The sequence below is a fragment of the Sarcophilus harrisii genome, chromosome 6 (assembly GCF_902635505.1).
Source record: "Sarcophilus harrisii chromosome 6, mSarHar1.11, whole genome shotgun sequence".
Lineage (NCBI taxonomy): Eukaryota > Metazoa > Chordata > Mammalia > Dasyuromorphia > Dasyuridae > Sarcophilus > Sarcophilus harrisii.
The window spans coordinates 177,911,197-177,923,461 of NC_045431.1; positions in this window are offsets into that span (position 1 = coordinate 177,911,197).

Below are 12,265 nucleotides of genomic sequence, written 5' to 3' on the forward strand. Positions count from 1 at the left end.
GATGCAGGCATGCTGTGCCTAATGATCCTGTGCCAGTGTCTCCCTTGTTATGCAATCAAATTCAAAATCTTTCAGAGAGACCTTGAGAGTGTCCTTGTACCACTTCCTCTGATTCTATGAGAATGCTTGTCTTGTGTGGGTTCTCCATAAAATAGTCTTTTAGGGAAATGCACATTTGGCATTCGAACAATGTAACCAGCCCAGCTGTGTTCTCTGCAGTAGAGTAAACGCTTGGCAATTCATCTTGAGAAAGGACTACGTTGTCTGGTGCCTTGTTTTGCCAGGTGAGCTTCAGAATCTTCCTAAAACAATTCAAATGGAAGTGATTTGGTTTTCTGGCATGTCACTGATACACTCTTCTTCACTTTTCCCAGGCATATAACAATGAGGTTAGCACAACTGTAGTCTTCAGTTTGGTAGGCAGCCTAATACCTCTTCTCTCCCTCACTTTCCTTTCATGCCTCCCAAATGCTGAGCTAGCTCTGACACTGTGTGCATCAACCTCATCATCCAAGTGAACATCTCTGGGAAGAATATTGCCAAGGTAAGTACACTTATTACAGCATTCAGAATTTTCCATTGGCTATAAGTGATGGTTCCACGAAGGGATGATGTGATGTTGGCTAGTAGAAAATCTCCTTTTTCTTGCTGTTAATTGTCAGAGAGAAATGAGCACAGGCAGTAGAGAAATGATCCATACTTCACTGCATCTCACTCTCAGAGGCTGTAAACAAAAATCATGTACCAATTCCCCCTCCATTTTAGTCTTTGCTTGTAACCTTTTCCAGTTACTTAACCATCCATTCAAGAGCTGTTTCATCCTTGTGGAAAATTTCTGACAATATTGCTGGAAATAGCATGTTAAAAAGCAAGGGAGCAAGGACACAGCCTTGCATCACTCCACTGGTGACTGGGAAAACTTGAGAGCATCATCCATTATCCAGAACCCGATCAAGCATGCTGTCATGAAATTGATGTGCAATACTGATGAACTTCTCTGAGCAACCAAATTTTGCTATGATTTTCCATCAGCCCTCATGACTGATAGTATCAAAGGCCTTGATCAGATTGATGAACATTGTTTACAGACCTCGGTTCTTCTCCTAGCATTTTTCCCAGAGTTGTTGGGCAATAAACAGCATGCTGACAACATTGACTGATCTGTTAAGAACACTATGAAAGTGTTTCTCTCTCAGGATCATGTCCTTATCACTTGTCACAGATCCATTGATTAATGGGGCTCCACCAGCAATGAATACTTGAGATGCATCGTAAGTCTTTAACCCATAAATAGCTTTTGGGGCATCATAAACATGCTTTAGATTGTTACTATCCATGTAAAACTGAATTTCCTCTGCCTTCATACTGAACCAAGAATTCTGCAACTTGCTAAGCTGCACTTTGCTTTTCATGGAGTTCAATGCTACCTGCTTAGAGATGCATGAGCCATCCTGCTGTAAACCCTGTGGAGTTTTCATTTTTCCATTTAGCAGCTTCTAAACTTCCTCATCATTTTCACCAGACCAATCTTGCTGTTTGAGTGTTCTGCCTCAGATGAGTAAAAGCAATATTGTATACTGAATCTCTGAAAGCTGCCCACTCCTTCTCTGTTCCAATGTTGTCCCCTGTGTTTTGACTCAGCTTTCCCTCCAAGTCAGCATCAAACTATGTATGCTTGGGAAAGCAGTCTAATATGTTGACGTTAAGTCTTCTGGAAGTCCTTTTGCCTTGAAGTCCCGCTTTGGTTGAATGCAAATGTGTAGCTTAGAGAAGATAAGTCTATGATCAGTCCAACACTGGGCCGCCCATCGTCTTCACTGTTCTCACACCTTGTCTGCCTCTTCTCCTTCTAGTGACATAGTCTTTAGATACCACTGTGTACTATGAGGTTGCATCCATGAAGTTTTATTACATTTAGGTAAATGGAAGACCGTGTTGGTAACGAGAGAGTCACGAAATACACAAATCTTCAGTAGTAAATGACAGTTCCTGTTCCCCTTTCTGACTCCATTCTTCCCAAAAATTCCCTGTCATGTCTGGTAGTCTGTCGTGTTCTTGCATTAAATCACTCAGAATTAAAAGCTTGTATTCTTTCAGCACAATGATAATAGGGATCTCCAGGTCTCTTAAAATTTTTTCAGTCTCATCAAGGTTCATCATGGTGGAAGCATATGCACTAATCATGGTAGTGTTGTACTTTCTTGCAAGTGGCAATCACACTGTCACGAGCTGTCATTCACTCCTTTTGGGAGATATACAAGTTTGTTGACTATATTAGTTTTGATTGTCAGCTTCATGGCACCCCCTCTCCCCCCACCTCATCTCATCACTGTAGCTACTCCAGAAAAATATCTATCCAGCTCTGACTTCAGTAAACTGGCCTCCATTTGCCAACTTTCTTTCACTTGGGGTTGTTTTTTTTTTTTTTTTTTTTTTTTGGATGCAATACCTGTTAAGTTCTCTTACATCTTTTAGATTCATCTTTTGGGTCTTCTGGATTTCATGTTGTCCATAAACATACACATATTCCATGTACTGGTGGCGTATAGAATCACCTTTGCAAAAATTTTTGTATAACTATGACATATTCAACATATATAGGACTGCTTGCCATCTAGGGGAGGGGGTGGAGGGAAGGAGGGGAAAAATCGGAACAAGAAATGAGTACAAGGGATAATGTTGTAAAAAAAATTACCCTGACATGGGTCCTGTCAATAAAAAGTTATTATAATAAATAAAAATAAATAAATAAATATAACCCAGATAAACAAAAAAAAATTTTTTTTTTTGTGTAAGTTTTTGTGTGTGTTTTTACTGCAGGGTAGAACCTCTACCTGCCATGGTAAATAAGCCAGGGCGGGGTAAAGCAGACAATTTTTAGGGCACCTTTTCTAGACCTGTCCTCATATCAGGAGGTAAGCAGTATGATCCTTCAAAAAGGCTGCTCAGATACTCAAGAGGCTGCAGAATCTCAATATTCAATCAGAAGAAACCCTGTGACCTAGGCTGCTTGTGTGCAGTGTAGCTGCACTACATGTCCCCATAGAACTTTGAGCTAGATAAAATATTATCATAGTAAAATAATACAAAGTCAGGAACTATATAAACACAATTACAAAGCACTTCACATGAATAAAGTTAGATCTAAATAGTTGGAAGAATATCAATTGTTCATAGATAGGCTGAGACAATATAATAAAAAAAGACAATTCTATCTAAATTGAACTACTTGTTCAGTGCCATACTGATCCAATTGCCAAAAATTACTTTATAGAGATAGAAAAAATGACAAAATTCTTCTGTAAAATAATAAAATGTTGGGTAGTAAAAAAAATGAAATAGCAAAATAGTTTGGGTGATGTATTTTGAATCTTGCATAAAAAGGATTTAAGTGAAGCAGAGTTGTGCAAAGCTGTCAATCTCACTCCGTCTTCTATAGTCATCAGAATCCAGTGGCAAAGTCAGGATGACTGGCTGACTCAGGATCCAGTGGACAACTGTAGCATCTTCCATGTCTGACCAAGCTGTAAATATTCTATAGTATCTGTTTTTGCAGCCTTGATAGTCCATTTGGAATTATTCACATTATTTCACTAGAAAAAAACTTCACATGCTTTGGGTTGATACCCTCCCCAATTCCGCAATGGGTTTGAGGCCTATTGATTCCTCCAAACTAGTTTAGACCATCTGCCAAGATGGTTTTACTGAGGTGTGACCACTGAGCCTGCCACAGCTTCTTAGAACCATAGATGAGAGTTGAGTGCCAGAGGGACACAAAAAGTGGAGAAGTCCTGAAAAGGGCTTGGTAGCCTTCATACCGGAGGCACTAGTTCTCTCTGAACACCCCATAATCTCAGAGGGTTGCACTCATCACAGTGGGAAAGCCACAAGAAAAAGTGGATTTTCTCTGATTTTAATTCAGCAGAAGATTGTCAAGATCAATTTATTCCTCTTTTTATGTGATTTTATTTAATGGATAGTATCAGATTTCAATTTTCTATTCATATTTGGCGAATTTATTTGTATTTTTGCATGAATGTGATGGTAGCAAGGAGGTTAATTCAACTGGACCAAATGTAGTGATATATACCATACCTGGAATGGTAGGTAGGTAGGCAGATTGTGAGGGGATTTCGATTCAAAAGAGAGGAGACAAAAGTCTCCTTGGCATTTATCATGCAGGGGGGTGACCCAGCCAGATGAACACTTGACAACAATCACTTGGTAGGTGAATGGTTGTTGAGGGAATATGGAGATAGGTTGAGGCAGCGTTCCAGTTAGGAAGCAATTTCAATAGTCTAGCCTGGAGGTAATGAGGGCTGATGTTAGGGTGGTGGCTATGGAAAAAGCAGACCAGAAGTTAGGTGTGTGGTAGAGAGGGAAATGACAACTTGGCAACTGGTTGGAGCTGAGGACCGCCTATGAGTGAGGAATCCTGGGTGACAGGTGAATGGGAATATTATGGTGTCCTCAGCAGAAATAGGAACATTCAGGAGAGTTGGTCTGAGGTGGAAGATAATGTAATGAGAGTTTTGATGCTCACCTATCCACATCTGCTCATCCTGTGTGACATATTCTGAACAAGAACATAAACCAATAGACATATTTCTCAGCACCTGTGTTACCTTTAATAATAATAATAGTAATAATAAGCATTTATAACATTTTAAAGTTTGCAAAGAATTTTACAAATAATATTTCTTTTGCTCTTCATAACGATTCTATGAGGGTTACAGTCAATATCAGTCAATATCAATACAATCAATAAGGCTGACTACCCTAGGCAAAATTAAGAATTAAGCTTGTTTTCCCCTGCTCTGAGCTTCAGTTTCTTTCTCTCTAAAATGAAGAGCTGGACTGGATAGCCTTTGAAGTGCCTTTCCCTTCCAAGATCCATGAAGTCTGTCTGGGAGGTGGCTTCCTTGCCTTACAATTCCAATATTTTAACACAAGAGGGCATCCCTGTACCTCCAATGCCTTTCTTTTTCTTTTTCTTTTTTTAAAATTAAACAGATGTGCTTCAGTTTGGAAAACAGGTTTTGTTAAGGATTTTACAAAGAGGATTCACTTTTTGACGTTGGATTAATAATGCACACATGTCTGGAGTGTTTTTGTTTTTTCTTTCTTTCTATGAATCATTTGCCTCTGGACTTGAGGTCCACAGAGAGATACAGAGAGAATCACAGAATTCCAGAAGGTGAAGGGAGCTCATTTATGCAACCCACACAGAAAAAGACTCCCCATTACAAGATACCAGACCAGGGGGCATCTAGTCAGCTGCCTGCCACGTTCTCAGGCTCAGACATCCCAGTCCATTTTGGGATAATTCTCATGAGTGATAAATTTTTAAATTTAAATTTGTATCTTGTGGGGATGGAAGCAGAAAAGAATTCTCATCCAATTTCCTCATTTGGAACTATTAAAAAAGCATTTAAAAGTTATCTTAAATGGGAAGTCTTTGGATGGAGCACCAGGAGAAAAATTGTCAGCCTTTTTTAAACTATTAGTTCCTAAATAACACCCTATTTCCCTCTCTCTGATCAGTCTAGTCTTGGAGTAAATAGGAAAAAGGGCCCTTAATTGATTCATCTAAAAGTAGAGCCTCTTTTCTAGTGCTTTAAAGGTATTATAATAATAGTCAAAACATAGTCAAAAAGTAGTCTCTAGAGTTCCCCTTTGATTAGCTGGAAAAAAGAAGCAAGTGGTCAGAAGGACTGAATGATTTTCAGAAAATGATTCTTCAAAGGAGCAACAAGCTTTAAGTTACTTCAAAGTTATTCCTATTGATTTTGATTTTATTAGTAGCCCAGTGTTATGGCCTGTCAAGATCTTTTTGTACCCTCTGTCTTCCAATATTTTAGCCATCATTCTCAGCATTATTATTTGAACACTTGATAAACATGGTACATATGGCTTTATCCAAGTAATTGATAAAAAATCGGCATAGGGCCTGGAACACATCTTTGGTTCACTTTTCTAGAGACTACCTGTGATACTGACATAAAATCATTAATTATCTCTTTTTTAATCTGACAATCTAATCCATTCTGAATGGGACTAATTATATGATCATCTAGTCCATATCTTTTAATCTTCTTCATAACATCAGTATGAGATACTTTATCAAAAACTTGCTGAAAATCTAAGTCAGCTATAGCCATGACATTCCCCTCATCTAGTTCAGTAATCTTGTCAAAAAATGGAAGTGAGTTTTATCTGATATGACTTCTTGTTGACTTGAAATCATAATGGCTCCTTTTAATTACTACTTCCCTTTCTTAGTGTTAACCATTCTTCTTTTATGAAAAATAGATAGACAGAAGAGACAGAGATAGAGAGTTCCAGAACCAGAATCTAAAAGATGGCTGGTTAACTGAAGTCATTATCTACTATATCATTCTTCTGTGGCATGGGATCTGTTTCCTCATATACCTCATCTGTTTCTTCTTTCTGCCTAGGTCATCTATAGTCTATTCCAATGACAGAGTCACTTCTGTTTCTCTCACAGTTGACCTACAACCAAATAATCTCCATCACGGTTCTCCTGATTCTGTGATTTCTGGATTTCTTCACAAGAACTGTTTCACATTTTGTCCCCTTTTTAAATTTTATAATATTCTCCTAAAACCTTCTTACATATATTATTTCTTTTAATAAAATTTATCTATAGCTCAATATGGGTTTCATCCAACTAAGCTTAGTAGTTTCTACAAGGTCAATCTCTCCTTCTGTTAAAACCTTTAGAGTACTTTTCATGTTGTCCAGATTTTAAAAATTTGGATGTAGAATTTTTAGAAATTTGATTTGAGTGGGACTTTCTTTGCCTGCATTTTGTTTTCTTCCTCAGGTTTTTTTTTCCCTTCTCAATCTAATTTTTCTTGTGTAGTAAGATAACTGCTATATGTATACATATATTTTAATATATTTAACATGTATTGGACAACCTGCCATCTAGGGGAGGGTGTGGGGGGAAGGAGGGAAAAATTTGGAACAGAAAATTTTGTAAGGGCCAATGTTGAAAAATTACCCATGCATATGTTTTGCAAATAAAAAAGCTTTAATAAAATTTCAAAAAGAGTTGGACTTTTATTATTATGTAATTTCTTGGGTTTTGTCTCCTGTGAACTTATTGATATTTCACTCTTTATTCTTTTTCCTTCGTTGCAGCTACTGTCCATAGTATCTAGGTCAGGGAATATATATGCAGGTAGTCCTCCTTCCCCCATCGAATTGGTTTAAGGCTGATTTCACTTAGATTTGCAAGAAATCTGACAAAAAATATTGTGATCAGCTTTTGTCATGTGTATTTTGTTTCTGGTCAGGAATTTGTCATTATTATATATTAAACCGTGAAATAAAAATCCAAATTCCATTCTGAGACTCTCACTTCTTAGCAGCTGTTTGCTTCTTTAAATTAATTTTTCTTTTCAGCTATCTTTGCCTTTAATGGGCAGCAGTGAGGAAAACAGAAGCAGCTAAATGATTCAGTGTATAAAGTGCTGGGCCTTGAGTTAAGAAGATTCATCTTTATGAGTTCAGATCCAGTCTCAGATATTTTCTAGAAGTGTGATTGGGGGCAAGTACTTAACACTGTTTGCTTCAGTTGGTTCATCTATAAAATGAGAAGGAAATGGCAAGACCCTCTAGCATCTTTGTCAAGAAAGCCTCAAACAGAATCAGACATGATTGAAAAAATGAGTTAACAACAAGAAATGAGGAAAATGCAATCTGTGCCCCTATGGTCTTTGGTTTTCTGTTCAAGATTTGTAATTGTCAGGAATGGGTTATAGGTTCCCTTCTAGAGGTGTCATTTGTAGCCACATGAATCGCCAGAAGTGTGCTGTTCTCATTTGTTTTCATAAATCTCAGCTGATTTCGTTCCATCTCGGATACTTGTCCTGAGTTTCCTGGGATGGCACCAGGTGTCTTCATGTTGTTTTAAGATTGATAAATAGCTGCCTCTGAGCAGGGAATCATCAGCTATTACTCCCTATCTCTTCTTCCTCTGACCTTTACATGATGATCTCTCTGACAGCTTCTGTAACTCTCCTCAACGATTTTTTTGAGAGGCTGAACAATTTCTTCCTTTACAGAATAAACAGTTTCATATCCTTGAAGAATAGCCTCAAATTTATTCTTAGGCCCCTTTTCTTTCTTTTTCTTTTGTATATAACAAATGTGACTTGACTCTGCATCAGCCTGATATGGTTCAAATCTCCATGACTACCCCTAAGATTTCTCCTTTTTCACTGAAGTTTCATTGTCTGTTTCCTTTAGGCTAATAACCCATAATCTAAAAATGCTCAAGTCTCTCCATCCTCTCCTCCAGGATCAAATCAACCTAGCTTGGGATATCTATAACAGTAACTCAAATCCTTCTCCTCCAGGGGTGAAATCTGCCTAGTTTGGGATACATGTAACAATATTTCAAGTTCTCCTTCTCCAACGGTGAGATGTCAGCCTAGCTTAGGACACATGTAACAGGAATTCAAGTCCTTCTCCTCCAAGGGTGAGATCAGCCTAGCTTGGATCATGTGTAACAGTAACTCAAATCCTTCTCCAAAGGGAAATAAGCCCAGCTTGGGACATATGTAATAAACTCAAATCCTTCTCCCTCAGGGGTAAGATTGGCCTAGTTTGGGACAAATGTAACAGTAACTCAAATCCTTCTCCAAGGGTGAGATCAGCCTAGTATGCAACATTTGTATCAGTAAAATACTGTAGCAGAATTAAATGATGCACCTTCAGTAAAGGCCATTGCTTCAGCTCTACTGGACATAATCAATTGACTTTACCTTTTATTTATTCCACTTGATATTTTAAAACTTATCTTGCCAGATCTTGCCAACTACCTCCCATTCCTTCATGAATCTTCCCCTTCAACTTATTCTACTTGAACTTCTTTCATACTTTTGCATGCTCATCATGCTTTTATTTTATTTATTTTAAGTCAGTTGAACTTGATCCAGTATCTGAGTCCAGAGATTGTTCCCCTTCACATTTTCCTCAATTTTCCCCAAATTTTTCTTTACCACATTTAACCTCTGACTCACCAGAACAAATCTCTCCAAGTTATCTACACCAAAGCTTCTTAAACTGTGGGTTCTGACCCCATCTGGAGTCATATAACTTAATGTGGGGACCATAAAACATTTGACAATAAGTAAAAGCTATCAAATACTCCACCAAAATGTAATTCTTTATGTAAAAATAAACATGTACGTGCAGCCCATAAATATGCAAATTTGCTTTCCTCTTTAATAAATGGTAAAATTATATGTATATCAAAGAATTGTTTTAAGATAAATTTATTCATGATTTATTATCACTAAATGTTTGATTTGTATACTTGTTTATATACCTGTATACCTGAGGTCACATTGTGACCCCAGGTATACAGGTATATAAACAGGTATATAGATCTCTTAAAGGGATTTTCATTTTTAGAGTCACTTGTTTGCAAATTATGTCCCCTTTAACCTTTGGGGGGGGAGGTGCCTGAAATTGTGTCCCCTTTTATCTGTGAGAGAAGGGTGATTTGGGATCTCAGGCTCTCCCCTGGGAGGGGCACACTCTTTTGTCCATAAGGGAAACTCCCAAGATAAGTAGTCTCTTTTCAACTGGAAATCTAGGCCTAGAGCATAGACAACATTGAGTGGCTCAAACTCCCAATTAAGTGATCTTATTCAATTGGACTTCTCATAATCAATAGTCCTCTACTGAGTATCGTATCTCAAACTGCTCCTCAACCCCCAGCCCCAAGGTATACCCAATATAATCAAGGATTGGTCAAACTTAGCTTTGCAGAAGTCCTAACAGGATCATGCCCACTGCTGAAGATATTTTCTTCTCATTGTAACCCACCTTTGCTATATTCCTGCCCACTAAGAAGTCTGTCTTCCTAGCAAGCTGGCTTCTTAAGTGCAAATAAACCCCATTTTTCTGCCACAAACCTCGTGCCTGTATTCATTGGGGTTTGTGAATTCTTTTGTAAAGCCTGCCACCAGTCAAGGGGATCCTATTGCTGTCAGGAGATCTCTTTCTCTCTATTCTCGCGCCTCATCATTTGTACCTCATCAACTTGGCTGAATCCTCTCACTCATTACAAGGAGCTTTTCTTTTTTCTTTTCTTCCTTTCTTTTTCTTGCTTCCTTCCTTCCTTTCTTTCTTTCTTTCTCTTTCTTTCAAAGGCAATTGAGATCACACAGCTAGTAAGTTTTGAGGATGAATTTGAATTCAGTTCTTCCTGATTTAAGACCTGGTGCTCTGTCCACTTGCACCATCTAGCTGTTCCCCCTTTTTTAGATAAAAAAACTTTTTTTTTACAATGAGCTTTTTTATTTAAAAAAAAAAAACATGATAGCATTTTTATAGCACTTTAAGATTTGCAAAATGATTTACAAACATTTTCTCACCTCATCCTTCCCCAAAATTTGGGAAGTAGTTACTTCGTTACGCCCATTTTACAGATGAGGACACTGAGGCGGATAGAAATTAAGAGATTTGCCTAAGTTCACACAGTTAATAAGAATTTGGGGCAAGATCTGAATTTACATTTTACTGAATTTGGGTCCAGTATTTTATCAGCTGCTCAACATATGAAAATACAAGGGCATTTGCACTTATTGGAGGCTAAGGAGCTCATTAAATGGAATGGAATTGGACTCAGCTGTAACATTAGTGATGCTGTGGATGTAGTATGGCTTTGATGAGGTGCCAGAATTGAGGGTAAGAGATCCCCGCTGGTCGATGTTGCAGATTCATCTGTGAAAGAATTTGCAAACCTGAAGTTTGTGGCAAAAAGGGGATTTATTTGCACTAAGAAGATAGCTTTTCTCAGTGGGCAAAGAATCCTGTTAGGATCATTTGCAAAGATGGGTTTAAAATGAGAAGAAAATTTCTTCATCAGTGGGCTAAGAACAGATGGGCATTTAGAAAAGACTGGGATTCAGAGTCCTCTTTTTTTATTATCCTTCTGAGATTACAGCCTAAGGAGATTAAGGGCTAATTTTTTGATTGAATAGAGGGCAGTGATTATGCTCCAGGCCAAGATCTCCAATTGAATGAGATTACTTACCTTGGGAGTTGTCTGGGAAGAGTGTGCCCCTTCCAGGGGTTGGGAGGGTTGGAGAGTGGGGAGCACCCTTCCCCCCAAAGGGGACACAGTTTACATTAGGGCCCTTCTAACCCTTCCCCCACAGATTAAAAGGGGACACAATTTACATCAGCTTCTAGGGGAGACAGCAATGATTTTGAGGTCCCTTGACCTTAGGAGGCTTCTATCTAACAATCTATCTGATTGTTGATGTGGTACCAGTGGTAGTGAAGAGGTGGGGAATCCTCTCTGCGCAAGTCCAATGGGAAAGAATTCTTGAACCCCAAAAGCCTGATTGGCAGAAAAGGGAAGTTTATTGTTCCCTAAGAAGGAAGCTCTCTTAGTGGGCAAAATTCCTAATGAGGATTCGGCAAAAGGGTGTTAACAGACCCCTGGTTATATGGATAAATGTTGGCCTAGGACTGGGAGCTGTCTGGGCTAATCAATAAAGGACCATCAGACAGATCTCCGATTGAATAAAATCACTTCAGTGGGAGCTCCAAAGCTTTTCCCAGAGTCTGGGAATTCCCCGAAAGGGATTCGGCCCATCCCCAAAAGAGCTCAGTTTCAATGGAGGGTGATTTGACCAAGATCTCCGATTGAATGAAGCCACTTAACTTGGGAAGGCTTGTCTGGGAAAGGTATGTTTTTCCCAGGGGAGAGCCTGAGACCTTGATTCTTCCTTCTTTTAGAGATTAAAGGGGACATAGTTTCAGGGTTCACCCCCATCATTTTGGCCTTAGGATAGTCCCACCAATCAAACTCCTGAGACAATGGTGACTAGACCATTCTTATGCTCCTTGCTGACTGTCAGATAGATGGTTTGTTAGTCAGTGAGAACCAAACTCCTGAGACCACACCTCTTCCTACCTGTGGGCCCTAGAATTGGCATGCCAGTGATAGAAAGCTGGATGAAGGGGTCTCCTCTCTCTTGGTTCTTTGCTAATTTCTTCTGGAATTTAGCAGGCTTCAGTTGCTGTGACAATTCCAATAAACTTTGCCCCTTGTCCAGGAAATGGGTTCAAGCCTGCGAATTCTTTTGAGACACCTTGTGACACTGGTCTATGACCCCATGCTTTGGAAAAAGCAAAGCAAATAAAATGAGTGGCTCAGTCTCAACACTGAGACTCCCCAACAACGTTGAGAATCAGGTTTTGCCTATAAGACAGC